This window comes from Bicyclus anynana, chromosome 23, assembly GCF_947172395.1.
Source record: "Bicyclus anynana chromosome 23, ilBicAnyn1.1, whole genome shotgun sequence".
NCBI classification, from domain to species: domain Eukaryota; kingdom Metazoa; phylum Arthropoda; class Insecta; order Lepidoptera; family Nymphalidae; genus Bicyclus; species Bicyclus anynana.
The window spans coordinates 3,073,378-3,091,394 of NC_069105.1; the positions used below are offsets into that span (position 1 = coordinate 3,073,378).

The following is an 18,017-nucleotide window of genomic DNA, read 5'->3' on the forward strand; positions in this document are numbered from 1 at the left end:
TTTACCTATGATTATTATTAATGATATAGATTATTATTAATGTTTCTTGTTGTCATTGTTGGTATATCAATAAATAAATAAAATAAATAAACACGGACAAGTGTGAATCATCCCATTTGATATAAGACGAATCGACTGCTGAAGTAAGCTGAAAACTAGCGGTATCCACTAGACTTCTGCGGCTATAAGATATGTCAGTTGTTACTTTTGACAGCCGCCTAACTCCAGCCTTCAGCGTGTATACAGCAAATAAATCTGCAGCGTGCAGTTGAGGAGATAAGCGTATCTGACAAAACAATATCTGTGGGCATATATCATGTTAGTTTGAATGCACAATTTCGTTCTGTAGGCGTTTGTAAAAACTTTTAGGTTATGTTTTTAGCCATTATTTTTAATGAATGCGTGGATTTGGGTATCTTTCCGAACCTAATGAAACATGGCAAACTGTTACCACTTTTTAAATCAGGTGACAAAACTGATGTTAATAATTATAGACCAATTACAATACTGCCAACACTTAGTAAGGTTTTTGAAAAAATCATTTTAAATCAACTTTTAAGTCATTTTAATTTAAATAATTTATTTCACCCTGAACAGTATGGTTTTACTAAAGGTCGCAGTACAACTGATGCAGGTGCTAAACTTTTAAAACATATATATGATGCATGGGAAAATGCTAAGAATGCTATTGGTGTATTTTGTGATTTGTCCAAAGCATTCGATTGTGTTGACCATAACATTCTTTTACTTAAGTTAAGCCACTATGGCATAAAAAGTGTTGCACTTGATCTCATCGCCTCTTATCTTAGTGATAGAACACAAAAGGTATGCATAAATGATTCAAAGTCTCGCGGTTTTTCTAACACAATGGGCGTCCCACAGGGTTCAATTCTGGGTCCTTTTCTATTCCTAGTGTACATAAACGATTTACCACACCATGTTAGCGGCATCTGTGAGATAGTACTGTTTGCTGACGACACATCCCTAATTTTTAAGAGTGACAGAAGTAAAGATAATTCCGACGATGTAAACCGTGCCATATCGCATGTGTCGCATTGGTTCACTGTTAACAACTTACTTTTAAATGCAAAGAAAACTAAATGTATTGAGTTTTCATTACCAAATGTTATAAAATTAGATAAGTCTATAATGATCAATGGTGAAACACTAGAAATAGAGAATTCCACAGTTTTCCTGGGAGTGACCTTGGATTCTAAACTTCAGTGGGGTGCTCATATAGAAAAACTGTCAGGTAAACTCAGCTCAGCTGCTTTTGCAGTGAGAAAAATAAGACAGTTTACTGATGTTGATACAGCTAGACTTGTTTATTTTGCGTACTTTCACAGCGTAATGTCTTACGGTATTTTGTTGTGGGGCAAGGCTGCTGATATACATTCTATATTTGTACTTCAAAAAAGAGCAATTCGAGCAATATATCAACTAAAATCACGCGAGTCCCTTCGTCAAAAGTTTAAAGAAATAGGCATTTTAACAGTAGCCTGTCAGTATATATATAACAGTATAGTTTATGTGAGACAAAATATTAATTTGTACAAACGAAAAGGAGATCTAAACCCACGTCTTACTAGACACGGGCATAAGTTAGTTATTTCTGCATATCGTCTCCAAAGAGTTAAAAAATCTTTTGTGGGTTTGGGTGTACTCTTCTATAACAAGATCCCCAAGACTGTGATGGACTTGCCAATGCACAACTTTAAGCAATGTGTTAAAAAACATTTACTTAGTCGAGGTTACTACACTATTGATGAGTTCCTTAACGACAAAGGTGCTTGGAGGCCGTTGGATCAGCTTCCACCTTCACACAGGAAATAAAACTATAAGAAATTGTAATTTAATTGTTATCAAATGTAAATTGTAATACTGTATGACTTTTTTCAAAAGAGCAACTGTTGAGTTTCTTGCCGGTATCTTCTCAGCAGAACCTGCCTTCCGAACCGGTGGTAGAATCTTTACAAATAGTCAACTGACGTGTCAAAAGTGCTTGTAAACTGAGCCTACTTGAAATAAATGAATTTTGAATTTTTTTTTGAATTTTGTTTTGTTGTTGTAGGATTATAGTTAGTTGTGTGTTGGCTATCATATTTTGTTTTACGTATTGTTTAATTTGCTTATTTGGTTTTTTAGTGCCGAGATTAAATAATTTAAGATACGTAAAATATGAAGGGATAAGGAGCAGTGGGAGGGTGTGGGTTCGAATCCGGTCCGGGGAATGCACCTCCAACTTTTCAGTTGTGTGCATTTTAAGAAATTAAATATCACGTGTCTCAAACGGTGAAGGAAAAACATCGTGAGGAAACCTGCAAAACCAGATAATTTTCTTAATTCTGCGTGTATGAAGTCTGCCAATCCGCATTGGGCCAGCGTGGTGGACTAAGGCCTAATCCCTCTTATTCTGAGAGGAGACTCGAGCTCAGCGGTGAGCCGAATATGGGTTGATAACGACGTTATTTTTTACTAGCAGACCATCTGTGGTTTTAAATGCATTGTTCCCGTAGAAATACGAGGATACATATTTTTTATATTAGGTACTCACTGATAATGTAGCTTTTTAATTACTAAACTACAAATAATTTTCATGAAAATGGAATGGGACCAACCTAGAAATATACAAAAAAAATACTTTCAAAATTGTTTAGTTCAAGACAAAGTTATGAGGTAAGAAAAAAACCATACGCATTTAAACGTAAATTACACGAGTGGTTAATATTTCATTTCTTTTACTCTACGAAAGATTTTTTTAATTTTAGCTGAATTACTGATAAATTAAATTATAATTCTTCAATGTATTATTGATAATAATTACTACTGCAAATTGATAATTGACATTTTGACATTTTTTTTATATTTTCCTCAGTCGCTATTTTCATGCTTTATATCTAATTTTTGGATCTACTTAAATATTTTTTCTTGTGAATAATTTTTAATTAATATGTATAACATAAGTACTATTGTGAAATATTGGTAAACATTTGCACGCTGATTTACTCGGTAAATTGTGTTGAAAATCAATATACTATTATTGTAAGATCTATTTGTAACCCACAATTTGGCAAATAAATTGTTATTATTACGCGACGAATTGAGAACCTGCTCCTTTTTTTGAAGTCGGTTAAAAACTAGCAAACTACTGAGCTGAAATAATCTCCTTTCATTCCTACAATTTTATTGAACAACATCCATTGTAATGGGTGCAGGTCCAGTGGGTGAGGAAGTCTAAAACAATAATAACATGGAAGGACCCGGCGCTGGCCGGTCGCCAACCGCACTGCCGTATCGGCGCCGCTTGATTTAATTCCGGAAATTCCGTAAGTGCTTTTAAAGAATCCGTAATTTAATTAAAAAGGTTACGGTAATTAACGATGTATCGAAGGAACTAACTAAAAGTGACTATGTAGTTAGTCTGTACGCCGTAGAAGTAGGTGCGAGAAGATTACCAGCAAAATCTCTCTATAACTTGCTTAAAGACATTGGCCTCTCTAGAAGTGCAGCTAGTTCTATATTAGAACAGCTTTGGATACTCCAAAGCTGCTTTAATAGGAAGGCAGGGAGAACAACACGAGCAGAGAAGAGGAGTGTTAATCGGTCGCCAAGGAATTCCTTAACTCTACATCCTGTATTCAGAAGTTCAGGACTCTGCTCGGAGTTTTTCTCTCTACCACGCGATGGACCCGGTACCCGCACGGTGAATCCATGGAATGCTAAGATATTCGTCTCTGCTAAACTGAATTCCACGCGGACGAAGTCGCGGACGTCCGCTAGTATTAATATAGATTAGTAAAGAGAATATAGATAGGTAATAAGTTTCTTCTATACAAAGTTTCTCCGACATTGCAATATAAAGGACTCTCGGAGCTATAAAAGCCTCTTCAAGCTTCGATCAACGCACTTCAAAGCGGCTCGTTGATCACGTTTCGCCGTGTTAACATTTCTTTTACTTACAAAGAAGTGTTTAAGTTTGGAAAAAAAAAATATCATTAGTTTCTTGTTTATTTATATCATTACTAAAGATTGAAAATCTTTTAATTAAAATCATTGCAACTTTGACCCCCGGCTGGATCAACTGATGTTTTCTTGATTGGTCTAGATCTGGCTGGTGAGAGGAATCTTTACTTGGAAGTTAAGTGGAACCTTTACTGCGATTTCATCTGATGAAGTCTAAGATGGAGACGTGCTTCACTTGAAATAGCTATGTTTGTTTTAACTATACCTCTGACGGTTTCTATGCGGTATCATACCGGAACGCTAAATCGCTTGGCATCTTTGACGTAAGTGGTTAAGCTCTCTACTCCAGGAGCGGGGACTAGCAGATGCCCGAGACTGCGTCTGCCCTTTATACAATCGGTTCAGTAGATCCTGAGATTACCCCCTACGCCACAAACTTTACCACTTTATATTTATTTCCTTATAATATTAGTAGATATAAACAGTCACTAAACGTGCTCTTCAAGATATACGGATGTGCACAATCGATTTTGGCTGGTGGAAGGCTTCAGCCGTAGCTAGTTACCACTCTTTACCACTCTACCGATGAAGACGTACCAAACGATTTCGCGTTCCGGTACGATGTCGTGTAGAAACCGAAACGGGCGTTTAATTTCATCCTCCTCCTTATAAGTTAGCCCTCTTCCATCTTAGATTGCATCATCATTTACCATCGGGTGAGATTGTAGACAATTAATGACGTCATTGATCATAATGATCGTTAGTTTTGTATGGGCGTTTAAACATAATTACAAATATCTTTGTTTGTACGTTTATGTTTATAGTTCACATATTGAAAAATGTCACGTTTATTTTAAGGAAGCTTAAAATGAATTTTCATCTAATTACAAAAAAAATTACAATACAATCGATTTTGAAACTTTTTAATCTTATTTATTTTGCAAACATCCGGACAATCTTTTTTGCACGAATGTCTCATAAAAATCAATATATTCAAACCTAGTCATCATTCCCATTATAACCCCTTGCAGTAGCTAGTTATATGCCCAGCTGATTCCATTAATAAAATAAATCCCTTAAGCATATTAAGCGCTATAAAGCAGTGCACGTGACCAATGACGTGCGATGTAAAGCGCTTACGCGGATGAAAGTTGGAGAGGCCTTCACCGCCAAGCGTAGGTACTCTATATTGCGAAGTCTACGCTATTTTATCCGATAATAGCATTCGCTGTAATGTATTAACGAGCACACATGTTTGACTATTTTTTTACTGAATACTAGCAAACGACCCGTGGTTTTACCTGCGTAGTTCGGTTCATGAGATACAGGTGTGACCGACGGAATGACAGACGGACTGAGAAGTCTTTGCAATAGAATATCATTTTACCCTTTCCTTTTTTATTTTGTATAAAATCTTCTAACAGGTTATGTTAGCCTGGTACCTTGGCACTGTCGTACTTTCATAGTGTGAAAATACCAAGGCTTTATTGTGACAGGCCTGTTGAGTGTTTTTTTTTTATTTTTTACGTAAATTCATAAAATATAACAAATAAAAAAATTAAAGTTTTACGTCACCTTGGTAAGTGTTACGTTACTTTGTAAGTTAGCCCGCTTCCATCTTAGATTGCATCATCACATATCATCAGATGATATTGCAGTCAAGTGCTAACATGTACAAAATAAAAAAAAAACATAAAAAAAGGACATTCTAGTGAGTGTATAAGTCAACCTCCTAAATAAAATGCTCTCTATTATCCTTCTTTATTCCTGGTACTTTTGAGTTGCGTTATAAATTCTCCCAGTTCGGTCTGTAAGTAAAAGAACTTCGTTCGAATAATACCCGATTACAGTAATCTCCACTTGGTCTCAATATCTGTTTATACCTACTGACCTATGACGTGACCACAAGCTGCGGCTCAAGTCTCAAGACGGTTCAGTAATACGGTATCGAGTTACACTGGACATTGTGGGCTAATTGGATACGGTAAACGATCAATTCTAGCTATAATAGCATTATAGGGATATACCAATACATGAACAATGCTTTCATTGCTTGATATTAACTAGCTTGGTCAAAAATTAACCATAATTTATTTAACTATGCCTCTCTAAGGTTTATCATAACTATTGAGAAATGAAATCCATACTATAGCTTGGCACATTCGCGCGGGCCGGGTGGCGTGTAGTGATAAATGAAAACCCACGACTGATGCACTTCACTTCCCCGCACGCACGACTTCACACCCGCGTAGTCTTTCCCCCCGTCCCCCGCATATCATGGGAGTGGTTCAACGAACTTGCCAAGCTATAATGTTATAAGTAACTTGCTGACACTACGCGGTTTCACCCGAGTGATTCCCTTACGGGGATAATATGTAGCCTTCCTCGATAAATGTGCTATCTAATACAAAAATATTTCTTCTGATTTCCGATTTAAAATTTTAATCGGATCTGTAGTTCCTGAGATGAACCTCCGTCTTGTCAATCCACCGCGCATACCACTGCGCCACGAAAGCTATCAAACAGCGGGAATCGAACTTAGAACCGCGGTGTGAATCCATTCCCACCATTGAGAAATTAATCATCTTTGTTAATGTAGTTTAAGATTAATCACACTTTATTTTAAACAAAAACAATGCATTCAAAGCTGGGGTACTCAACAATCTAACTCATTTAACTAACTTTAGTTATTAACTCTTGAAGCTAATGTGATTCAAGCTCATTCTAGTTTTTAGTTAAGTAAAATTAATGAACCTCATGGCTTAATCTCATTTTATTAAAGACTAGCGGACGCCCGCGACTTCGTCCGCGTGGATTTCAGATTTTCACAAATCCCACGGGAACTATGGATTTTTCCGGGATGAGAGTGCCTATGGGTTAATCTAGAGTAAAATCTATTTCTATTCCAAATTTCAGCCAAATCGGTTCAGAAGCCGCAGCGTAAAGGAGGAACAAACATTCACACACATACACAAACCAATTAAGAAAAACCTTAATCGGCCCAGCCGGGGATCGAACCTCTTATAAATTCACCGCGGATACCACTGCGCCACGCCACGTAGGCAGTCAAAAAAAATTGTAACAAACCACGTTATCCACTGTACCAAAGAAGTATTATACATATTTAACCTATTAACTGTAGGGTAACCCAGCCGTTACTCGACCCTGTGAAACTAATATCACGCTTTACACGTTACGGTGACGTGCCGGGTCAGGTCTTCTAATTACACTGTCGCCCTCCAGGCGGGAGGAGCCGTGAGACTGACGCTTCTATTTAGGGATTATATTAGATGTATTTTACAAGCCTTTACCCGAGACATCGTCTTTTCGGGTCAAAGTTTAGACTTAAGATTCCTGATTACTGTTTTAAAGCTGAAGATAGTATAAAAAAATATTATTATAAACAAAACAAATACACAAAATATTATAAAAACAAAAAACCCGACTGCCTAAGCGTTATGAACTGAGAGAAAAACAAGTATCACAATATAGATACACTCGTAAAGTTCTGGCTAAATTCTTTGGGGGGCTTAAATTTTTCTAGGGGGGAGGGGGGGGAGGGGGGGGGCAGGCTCCTCATACGAGAGGAGATATGTAAGTTAGACCTACCACGCTGTTTTAATTCAGGTTGACGGGCTTAGGTGATAATGCTAAATTCATCCATAGATAATGACTAACATCAGAACATACACTAGTACTTAATTATATCAAATTAAGTAGTTTTTTAGTTTTAAGTAGTTAAGTAGTTTAAAGTGAATAACAGTAACTATTTTAACGATATAAATTTTCACAAGTCACATATTTAATGCTGACAAGAATTCAAAATTCAAGTAGGCTCAATTTACAAGCACTTTTGAAAAGTCACGAATATGTTGTAATTTAATTTAATCTAATGGTGGTAATAATAGTTGAAAACTTAAAATTAAAGTTACGAGGGTTCCAAGCGCCTTGGTCCGAGAAGAGCCTACAACAAACTCAGCCAAGGTTTATTTTTTGTTTAAGTATACACTGTCACTGACGTTAGCAAAGTTGAAATAAAATAAAGCGGTATAAAAATCTAGCCGTTTTAAAAGCCTCTGTGCCTCAACAATTACCCAAAGAACAATAGGTCGCGCCTTCAGCAGGAATTTAAATCCTTTTTACAATTAACCGTCGCAATTAACAATCGCATTTTGAGTCCATAATGGGTTTATGGTTCTGATTTATTGTAATGGAGGTAAATGCTGTATAACTGGTCGTTTTACCCTTCTTTCACTTTTGAAATCTAAATTTTGAAAAATTAAATTGTAAGGAAGCCAAAATAACTGTCATCATCATTATCAACCCATATTCGGCTCACTGTTGAGCTCGAATCTCCTCTTAGAATAAGAGGGGTTAGGCCAAGAGTCCACCCAATGCGGATTGGCAGACTTCACACATGCAGAGAATTAAGAAAATTCTCTGGTATGCAGGTTTCCTCACGATGTTTTCCTTCACCGTTAGAGACACGTGATATTTAATTTCTTAAAATGCACACAACTGGAAAGTTGGAGGTGCATGCCATGGACCGGATTCGAACGAACCCTACGGAATTGGAGGCAGAGGTCATTCATATCCACTGGGCTATCACGGCTGAAATAACTGTACTTACGCCAAATAATTTCTTTCTTCTGCATTATTTAAAAAAAAATCTTAGACACGCATATTAAGGATCTAATAACTTATTTACAAATATTTTTCCAGTTACAGTCACTGCAATCAAGTATTGAAACTCATTACGTATGTAAGTTCACCATAGATCTTTAATTTGCTGTGTGTATGCCATTTTTATATTATTCTTTACAAGTTAGCCCTTGACTGCAGTCTCACCTGATGGTAAGTGGGCTAACTTGTTGAAAATCCACACCCCTTTCGGTTTCAGACAACAGGTTATTTTGGTTTCAAATTACTTGCTAGAGTTACCCGTTTATAACGCCAAATGGACGTCAATATGAGTCAACTGAAAATATCCTCCATTTTGAAAATCGGTTATCAACATCCATTCGTATTGATAGCATCAAAGTTTTGTAATTATGCTCTTAATCGACGCCAACTTATAACTAACTTCAAGGCACGTACTTCGTAAGACAAAGGGGAAACGAACGCTTACGGCTTTCAGTTCCCTTACTATAAATCAAAAGCTAAAAGTCGTGTGGTCTTGCGACAGTATACATGTTATAGCTACAATATAATGTTATATAATACCGCGATAGCCCAGTGGATATAACCTTTCTTATGCCTTCGATTCTGGAGGGCGTAGTTTCGAATCCGTTCCGAGGCATGCACCTCCAACTTTTTAGTTGTGTGCAGTTTAAGAAATTGAATATCACGTGTCTCAAACGGTGAAGGAAAACATCGTGAGGAAACCTGCACACTAGAGAATTTTCTTAATTCTCTGCGCGTGTGAAGTCTGCCAATCTGCATTGGGCCAGCGTGGTGGATTATTGGCCTAACCCCTCTTATTCTGAGAGGAGACTCAAGCTCAGCAGTGAGACGAATATGGGTTGATGATGACATTTTATAGCTACAGTCGTGTATATGGTACACTAGCTGACGCCGCGCGGGTTCACCCGCGTAGTTCCCGTTCCCGTAAGAATACGGGAATAATTATAACTTATATTCATCTTCGATAAATGGGCTATCTAACACTAAAAGAATTTTTCAAATCGTACCAGTAGTTCCTGAGATTAGCGCGATCAAACAAACAAACAAACTCTTCAGCTTTATAATATTAGACAGAAAAAAAGCAAAATTTCAATGTAACTTTGAGAATACATTATTCGCGCAAAGAGAATTAATTATACCTACCCACTGTGGGAACTCTCAACCTATTCTATATAAAAATACTTCGGTTGAAGAATTCTCAGAGTTCCCGCTCGGGGGGTTTAAGGGTTATTATGAATTCTTGTTGCGAATGTTTCTTGCTTTTATGATGATAATGAGCTCCTTTTTATAGCTTGAGCTAGTTTTGACGTGCAAAAGAATTAGCATTTTGATGTCCAAGAAACATTGAGTGTTCCGTTTCTTGGCTTTTGTTATTATTCTATAAATAATATTTATTACTAGCGGAAGCCTGCCCTTGGATCTCTTTAATGCAGCCCTTACAGTAGTATTACTGTAAAAATGGAGTAACTTCTCCTATTTTCCCAACATTTCCCTTCACTGCTCTGCACCTATTGATCGCAGCGTGATGAAAAGTATACTATAACCTGCCCAGGAGTATGAAGAATAATTGTACCAAGTTTCATTAAAATCCGTCGAGTACTTTTTGTTTCTATAACGAACATACAGACAGGCAGACAGACTGACTTAAATTTTATTGATTGCATATTTGGCATCCCTACCAGGTGGACTGACGACATCAAGCGAGTCGCAGGAATTCGCTGGATGCAGGTGCTCAGTATCGTGATGTTTAGATATCCCCACAAAAGGCCTATGTCCTGCAGTGGACGTCCATCGGCTGATATGATGATGATGATGATGACTTTTGGCATCAGTATCGATCACTAATCACCCCCTGATAGTTATTTTAAAAATATATTTCATGTACATAATTGACCTCTCTACAGATTTATTATAAGTATAGATTATTGTAAGTCTTGGAACTTGAATAGTTGTTTTTTTGATTGTATCATAGCAGAAGATTCACCTGCGTGGTTCCCGTTCCCGGAGGAATACTCGGGGATAGTGTAGCTTGACAACAGTGAAAGATTTTTTCAGTAGTTTCAGAGCTAACGCAATGCAAACAAACATACAATGAAATATTTCCTCACTAGAATCAAAGTATAGATAGCAGAAATCCGCACCCGCGTAGTTCCTAATGGGAATATGGAGATAAAATACAGCCCTTGTTACTTCCTAACAATGTAGCTTTCCATTCGTGAATTTTTTTTCCTACCGGTGCAGTAGCGATAGTTTATTTGTTACTAGCCGTCACCTCGCTGATTTACCCACGTAGTTCCCGTTCCCGTGGGAATATCCTGAATATAACCAATGTAACTCGCTGATAATGTACCTTTCTATTGTTGCACGAGTTTTTCAAATCAGTCCAATAATTTTGAGTTTTCGTTACATAAAAAAATGTTAGTGTAAATTAGTTACTTTTGTTACTGCGTCGTTGGTCCAGTAATTACTTTATTTATTTATTTTTATTTTATTCATAATAACTTTATTGCACAAAAAAGAAAATAACAAAAGAACGAATCAATATTAAAGGTAAAAGGCGACCTTATGATAGTGATCTTTTCCAGGCAACCTAAACATAATTAATTTAAATATCCTGTGAGACGAGATATTGCAATACAATAAAAAAGTACTATTCACTATAAATAATAATAAATATACAGATTAAATATTTTCAAATCTATACTAATATTATAAAGCTGAAAAGTTTGTTTGTTTGATTGGAAGCGCTAATCTCAGGAACTACTGGCCCGATTTGAAGAATTCTTTCAGTGTTAGATAGCCCATTTGTCGAGGAAGGCTATAGGCTGTTTTTCCCCCGTATTTCTACGAGAACGGGAACCACGCGAAAAACCGCGAGGCGTCAGCTAGTTAAAAATATATATGCTTTGTACAATTGTACACTGCAATTTAAGTGGCTTTAAATCATAAGTATTTCATCACTCATGATCAAAAATCATCATCAACTTTACATCTCATAAACAGAGGTAGAGTAAGTAAACAGACTAAGAATTTGAATAATTATTTTTCTGTATATCTTAACCTAAATTTGAAATGTAACAACAATTTTTACACCACAGAATGAGCAAATACAAATTAATATATTTATCTAATAATAATAAAATAAGCGTTTGTTATCAAAACGTTTCTTTTTCATCAAATCTAACATTCAAATACGGATATGCCAATAAACGTTAAGCCAGAAGAAAATTCAATTTCCAATTTCCATTTTCATTGTGACGCGAACAACAAACAAAGTTGATAAAACTACTTACTCTTTTCCATTCACAATCCACAAAGCACAAGTTAACTAAACATTGGTGTTCACAAAAAATAAGCCACAGAACGTTTTCCCGGACCGGTTGGTCGACCAGTCGGGCGACTGGTCGAGAGTTTCTATACGCGTGCTTACTCGACGCAAGTCCGCGCCTATCTGCTACCCTGGTAACATTTTCCCGTTGCTTAGCTCCCGGTTTTTATAGTTGACACCTTTTTCAGGAGTTCTATACTATACAAGGGACCCATGATGCTAAACAGGCACTTACTCCAGCGAAGGGATCTTTTTTTGGTAGTTAATAATAGGAGGAATACTGTTTCCGCTTTCAGAGGTGGGGAAAAAACTACATACAATTACTTCGGCTTGTCAAAATCATCAGAAAATACTAGAGATGTCCTACAGTTCATTCTAATTCACTATGTTTGACATATGCTAGTTGACATTAACGAAATTGAGATTGTATATAAAAATGTTATCCGGTGCTTACTGGATGGACTGGATGGAGTATGTAAATGAAATTTTGTTTATTGATTTGATGTTTATTTTAATAGACTGACAATAATTAAAGATAATATTAATGAATATGCCAAATGATGTAATTTTAACGAAATTACCCTTATTTCGTTGAATTAAACATATTATATTATTGCAGAACCACAAAATCTCTGTCACTTAATGGAAAAACATACATACAAATATTATTAACACGCCTCATCCACTTATCATCATTATCAACCCATATTCGGCTTACTACTCAGCTCGAGTCATCTCACCAATGCGAATTAGCAAAAAAGTTTAATAACTAAATTAATAATAAATAGTTTAATTTAATAACTAAGCCTAGGTTACTACGCAATTGATACATGGGTGCCATTGGATCAGCTTCCACCTTCACACAGGAACTAAAAATAAAAGAAGTTGTCATGATTTTATTCATTATTTTTTTATATTAATGTTTGTTTTTAAAAAAAAAAACAACTCTCGAGTTTCTTGCCGTCTCATAACAGCAGAATCTGTCTTCCGAACCGATGGTAGAATCTTTACAAATAATAATCAAACTTGATGTTTCTTAAGTGCTTGTAATCTAACCTACTTGACTTGAATAAAAAAATTTTTAATTTGATTTTGAACTTACATGCCAACCATTTGTTTCTACTAACATGAAAAAGAGTAAACCCTGTCGCTTTTAAGTAACTTAATAAAAACGAAATAAATAGGAAGTTAAGTTAACAAAAGGAACTAATAAAACCCAAGTAGGTATAGATCTAAGGAAACTTTCTCTGTGTCAGTCATCAAACGAAATGAAAGGTTCCCGTACAATATGTTTACGTGTAAGCACATTCACCCGCTATTTCACGGTTTATGTGCATAGTCTAAGAGACAATAGGTCAATTTATCAATACATATAAATATAGTAAAAAAAAATCAAAATTAAAAAAAAATGTATATATATAGTTGAAGTTTATAACTGTTTTTTTTAAATAAATGTGTTTTTTCAAGTGCTTATAGTTATTTAAACAATACAAAAACAGAAACATTTTTTTTTCAGTTTTTTTGGCTGGCTGTCTGTTTGTTTGGGCTAATCTCTGGAACGGCTTTTAATTGGACATTCACTGGAACATAGAGGGTATTATTGAGCAATAAATATGCTATTTTTATCCAAGAAAATATCCTTGGTTTCGCCGGAATTAGTCAAAAACCGAATTTGCTTCCGCTAGTTATAAAATTATTCATATATTATCTTATTGCATGTAAATTGTACACGGCTGAGAAGACGTTATAATTACGTAAAATTAAAAAAAAAAACTTTTTTTAAGGAAAAGCTTCATAAATTATATTATTGCATGTAAAATGTACGCCACCAAGAAAACGTTGTAATTACGTTAAATTAAAAAAAAAAATTAAGGAAAAGCTACATGTATAAAAAATATTAACACTTCAAAGCATCGGCGTTGTTATCAACGTAATTATTATGTAAATCTGTAACTTCAATTTGCATGAGATTAGCACAGTGATGGTTTTTTATGTAATATGTATATAAAAATCTCGTGACACAGTGTCTGTGGTCCTCCTCCGAAATGGCTTGACAAATTTGAATACCTTTTTATTGTATACTAGCGGAATTACCGCCAAAAACCATGGATTTTCCGTAAAAGTATGTTACATACATGACGTGTTAGTCCAGAGTAAAATCTGTTTCCATTCCAAATTTCAGCCAAATCGCTTCGTTGCACAAAGGAGGAACAAAAATACATACTTACACACAGACTTTCGCATTTATTATATTAGTGTGATTTGGTAGGTACCAAAGTACTAGAATGGAGACCCCGCATTGGGACCGATATGGGCTGATAATGATTGGTGGGTACGAGAATAGATTGTAAAGTGGTTTTTACCCCCTTGTCCCCACCCCTTATTTTTGAATCACGATTTTAGTATTTTTATGAAAGATATTATAATGGAACGTTTATGAGTTAGCCAAAATTGTGAATAGAATCTTATCAGAATAACAAATACCGCGTGAAAAATAAACAAAAAAAGTGTGTGTCAGAGTTTTCTCTTTCAGATCGACTGTCTAAATAGGTGTATCTTGCCCCGCAGCACACTATGTACGTCTCAATACCAACGCCTGCAAAGTGAAAGGTGCGCAGAATAGGTTGCGCACAAAAACCGTAACGCTGTCATTCGTTCATCGAATTTTACTGCGAATATTTTTTTCATGCCGGGGGCTATATTTGAAAAATCGATTCTTAAATAAACTCCAAAAAAGGTATAGGTTGGTATAAACTCTATTCAGCTCTTACACTACAAAGTTTATAGACTCATGTAATTTTAGAAAGCGCACGTGTCGTAAATGTTTTTTTTTCGGAAGTCTATTTATTTTAAGCTCTCGTTTGATCTCTTTCAATCCTGTTTTAGCAATGATTAAGATTTTACATCAATACGTGTAATATGCATGATAATTATCAGAAAAAGAAAAAAAAAACATCGTCATCAATACGAGTAGGTACCATTCTATTTTTAAGCGACCTCCAAAAAGGAGGAGGTTCTACTTTCGGCTGTATGTATGTTTTTTTTTATATATTCCCTTCTCGTGGGACAGGGGTTTTACCCAGCACGCTATTCAAATGCGAGCTGGTGGTTTTAGGGAGATATAGTTTCTGAATCTATAACGATCACTATCAATGATAGATGTTAATGATATAATGACCGCTTAAGTTTGGGAAATGAATAGAAAATGACGAATGATTTTGACGGCATTCGTGGCGCAGGTCCTGGGTTTGATCTCCGGCTGGGCAAATTGAGATTTTCTTAATTTGTCCAGGTCTGTCTGGTGGGAGGCTTCGGCCGTGGCTAGTTACCACCCTACCGGCAAAGACGTACCGCCAAGCGATTTAGCGTTCCTGTGCGGTGCCGTGTAGAAACCGATAGGAGTGTGGATTTTCATCCTCCTCCTAACAAGTTAGCCCGCTTCCATCTTAGACTGCATCGTCAATTACCGTAGTCAAGGCCTAACTTGTAAAAAATAAAAAAAATATCTTTTGACATTTTCGACATCATAGTTATTATGACCTTAAATAGCAGTGTTTTAAATGCAAAAAAGAGATTTATTTTGCAGAAAATGATGTATAAAAATTTATTGAAAATATAATAAATACATGCATTGCACAATTCATTAATTTCTTGCACGGATTTATTGGCAAAAAATACTTGTTCGAAAAAAATTGTTTAACAGATTGCAGTGTTTTGCAATCTGTTTTATTTGGAACACTCTTACGATTATGGCCACGATTTAAATATCGAATTCCGTGACTACCCTCAATTATCTTTTTTTGTGAACGTTCGCGCCAACGATATTTTATACTAGAGATAGGGCATTGGCGCATCAAAATTAAGGTAGACAAATGTGCTTAATTGTCTTAATTTAATTTAATCGCTTATTAAACAAGGAAAGTTATCTATTTGCAGTAGGTAATTTCGTAGGGACGTAACATAATATGAAATATCGTAACGTAATATAAAATAAATAAAAGCCGTGATAGTCCAGTGTATATGACCTCTGCCTCCGATTTCGGAGGGTGTGGGTTCGAATCCGGTCCGGGGCATGCACCTCCAACTTTTCAGTTGTGTGTATTTCAAGAAATTAAATATCACGTGTCTCAAACGGTGAAGGAAAAACATCGTGAGGAAACCTGCATACCATTGAATTTTCTTAAATCTCTGCGTGTGTGAAGTCTGCCAATCCGCATTGGGCCAGCGTGGTGGAGGCTTAACCCCTCTCATTCTGCGAGGAGACTCGAGCTCAGCAGTGAGCCGAATATGGGTTAATAATGATGAATATAAAATATCGTTAGTTCGCGCAGCTAAATTTAAAATATTTCCACCTCCATTACATTAACAAAGAGAATAACTTTTCGGCTAAAAATATAAAAATGTATCTAGGATTTTCGCTTCGTTAAAAAATGAGAAAAAAGAAAAATAAAGCAATGGGAGTAGGTAGGAAATCAGTAAGTTACTCTCCAATTTTAAGCGGGCTTATTCTAGTCACGGCCCCTGGCACAGCGTATAACAATAATTTGCTATCCAGGCGGAAATATAGCGAAAATAACTTAGCTACGGAGAACAGCCGACTGAAATTAGAATTTGGTACACCGATGGAATCTAAAACTTGTTTATCGGTATATTTAACTCATATGTAAATAATTATGAACATGAAATACTTAGAGCCTCTTGTATTTCATGCTCATTTGTTCGTTCGATCGTTGAGTACGAAATACTCGTACCAACTAGCGATTTAGCGGTCCGGTACGATGCCGTGTAGAAACCGAAAGGGGTGTGGATTTTCATCCACCTCCTAACAAGTTAGCCCGCTTCCATCTTAGACTGCGTCATCACTTACCATCAGGTGAGATTGTAGTCAAAGGCTAACTTGTAAAGAATAAAAAGCCGGTTTCGCCACCTTCTGATCTGATCTGCAGGGTATTATGTAATTCGGTGTACCATTCAAATTATAAGTCACTACGTCGTTTTTCATCTTATTTTCGTAATTGTGATCATCTAATATAGTCATTTCAACGAAATAATGTTGACTACGTCATTTTATATCAAATGGCAGTATTTTTTTTGTTTTACGATCATCTAATATGATTAATTAAACGAAATTACTTAAATGAATTTTCGTTGAAATAATCTTACTGATTGTTACTACCACTTCTATTTTACTGCCACTTTACGTTAAATGAAAATACTTATGTCATTTCATTGAAAATACAAGTTAATGATGAATCAAAATGAACAAAATGTTCATAATAAACGAAGATTTTTTGAGTTTTGAGTTGAGACGAATATCTTAGCATTCCATGGATTCACCGTGCAGGTGCCGGTTCCATCGCGTGGTAGAGAGAAGAACACCAAGCAAAGTCCAAAACTTATGACTACTGGATGTAGGGTTAAGGAATTTCTAGACGATCGATCGACACTCCCCTTCTCTGCTCGTGTTGTACCTATCCAAATTTGGTAAGATCCTATTAGAGCAGCTTTGGATACTCGTTCTAATATGGAATTAGCTGCACTTCTAAAGAGGCCAAGGTCTTTAAGCATGTTATAAAGAGATTTTGCTGGTAATCTCTCGCACCTACTTCTACTAATATAAAAATTAAACGTAGAAGTTCGTAGATAATAAATAGAGTTTAAAACAATAATGCGGCGTTGTAACGACCGTGCGCCGCAAACATATGCGTGCAGCGATCTCCGCCGCAGTGATTAGTCAGACCGCACCGCAATGCGCGGCTCGGATTGATGGAGACCGTGCGACCCCACCTGTGTGTCATTGTAGCTTTACAGCAGCTTTAGCGACTTTACAGCAGCTTCACAGCAGTCTTACAGCGGCTTTAAAGCGCTGGTCGCGCTTGAATTGACGCCCGCAAACGTAATTTCATAAAATAAAATAATTAGCCTATTTGACTGTTCGGTTATCTGATTAATATTATCGGTTCGGATTGATGGAGACCGTGCGACCCCACCTGTGTGTCGTTGTAGCTTTACAGCAGCTTTAGCGACTTTATAGCAGCTTCAT

At 36.2% G+C, this 18,017-nt stretch overlaps 1 protein-coding gene across 1 annotated transcript in view; it reads right to left on the minus strand.

The window, feature by feature from the left end:
* Nucleotides 1-12,086, minus strand: part of LOC112053971 (leucine-rich repeat-containing protein 24-like) — a 51,755-nt gene extending 39,669 nt beyond the window's left edge. The window contains exon 1 of the mRNA XM_024093605.2: nucleotides 11,940-12,086. The gene's annotated coding sequence lies outside the window, so the exon portion shown is untranslated. The remainder of the gene's footprint in view (nucleotides 1-11,939) is intronic.
* Nucleotides 12,087-18,017: the final 5,931 nt, after the last annotated feature.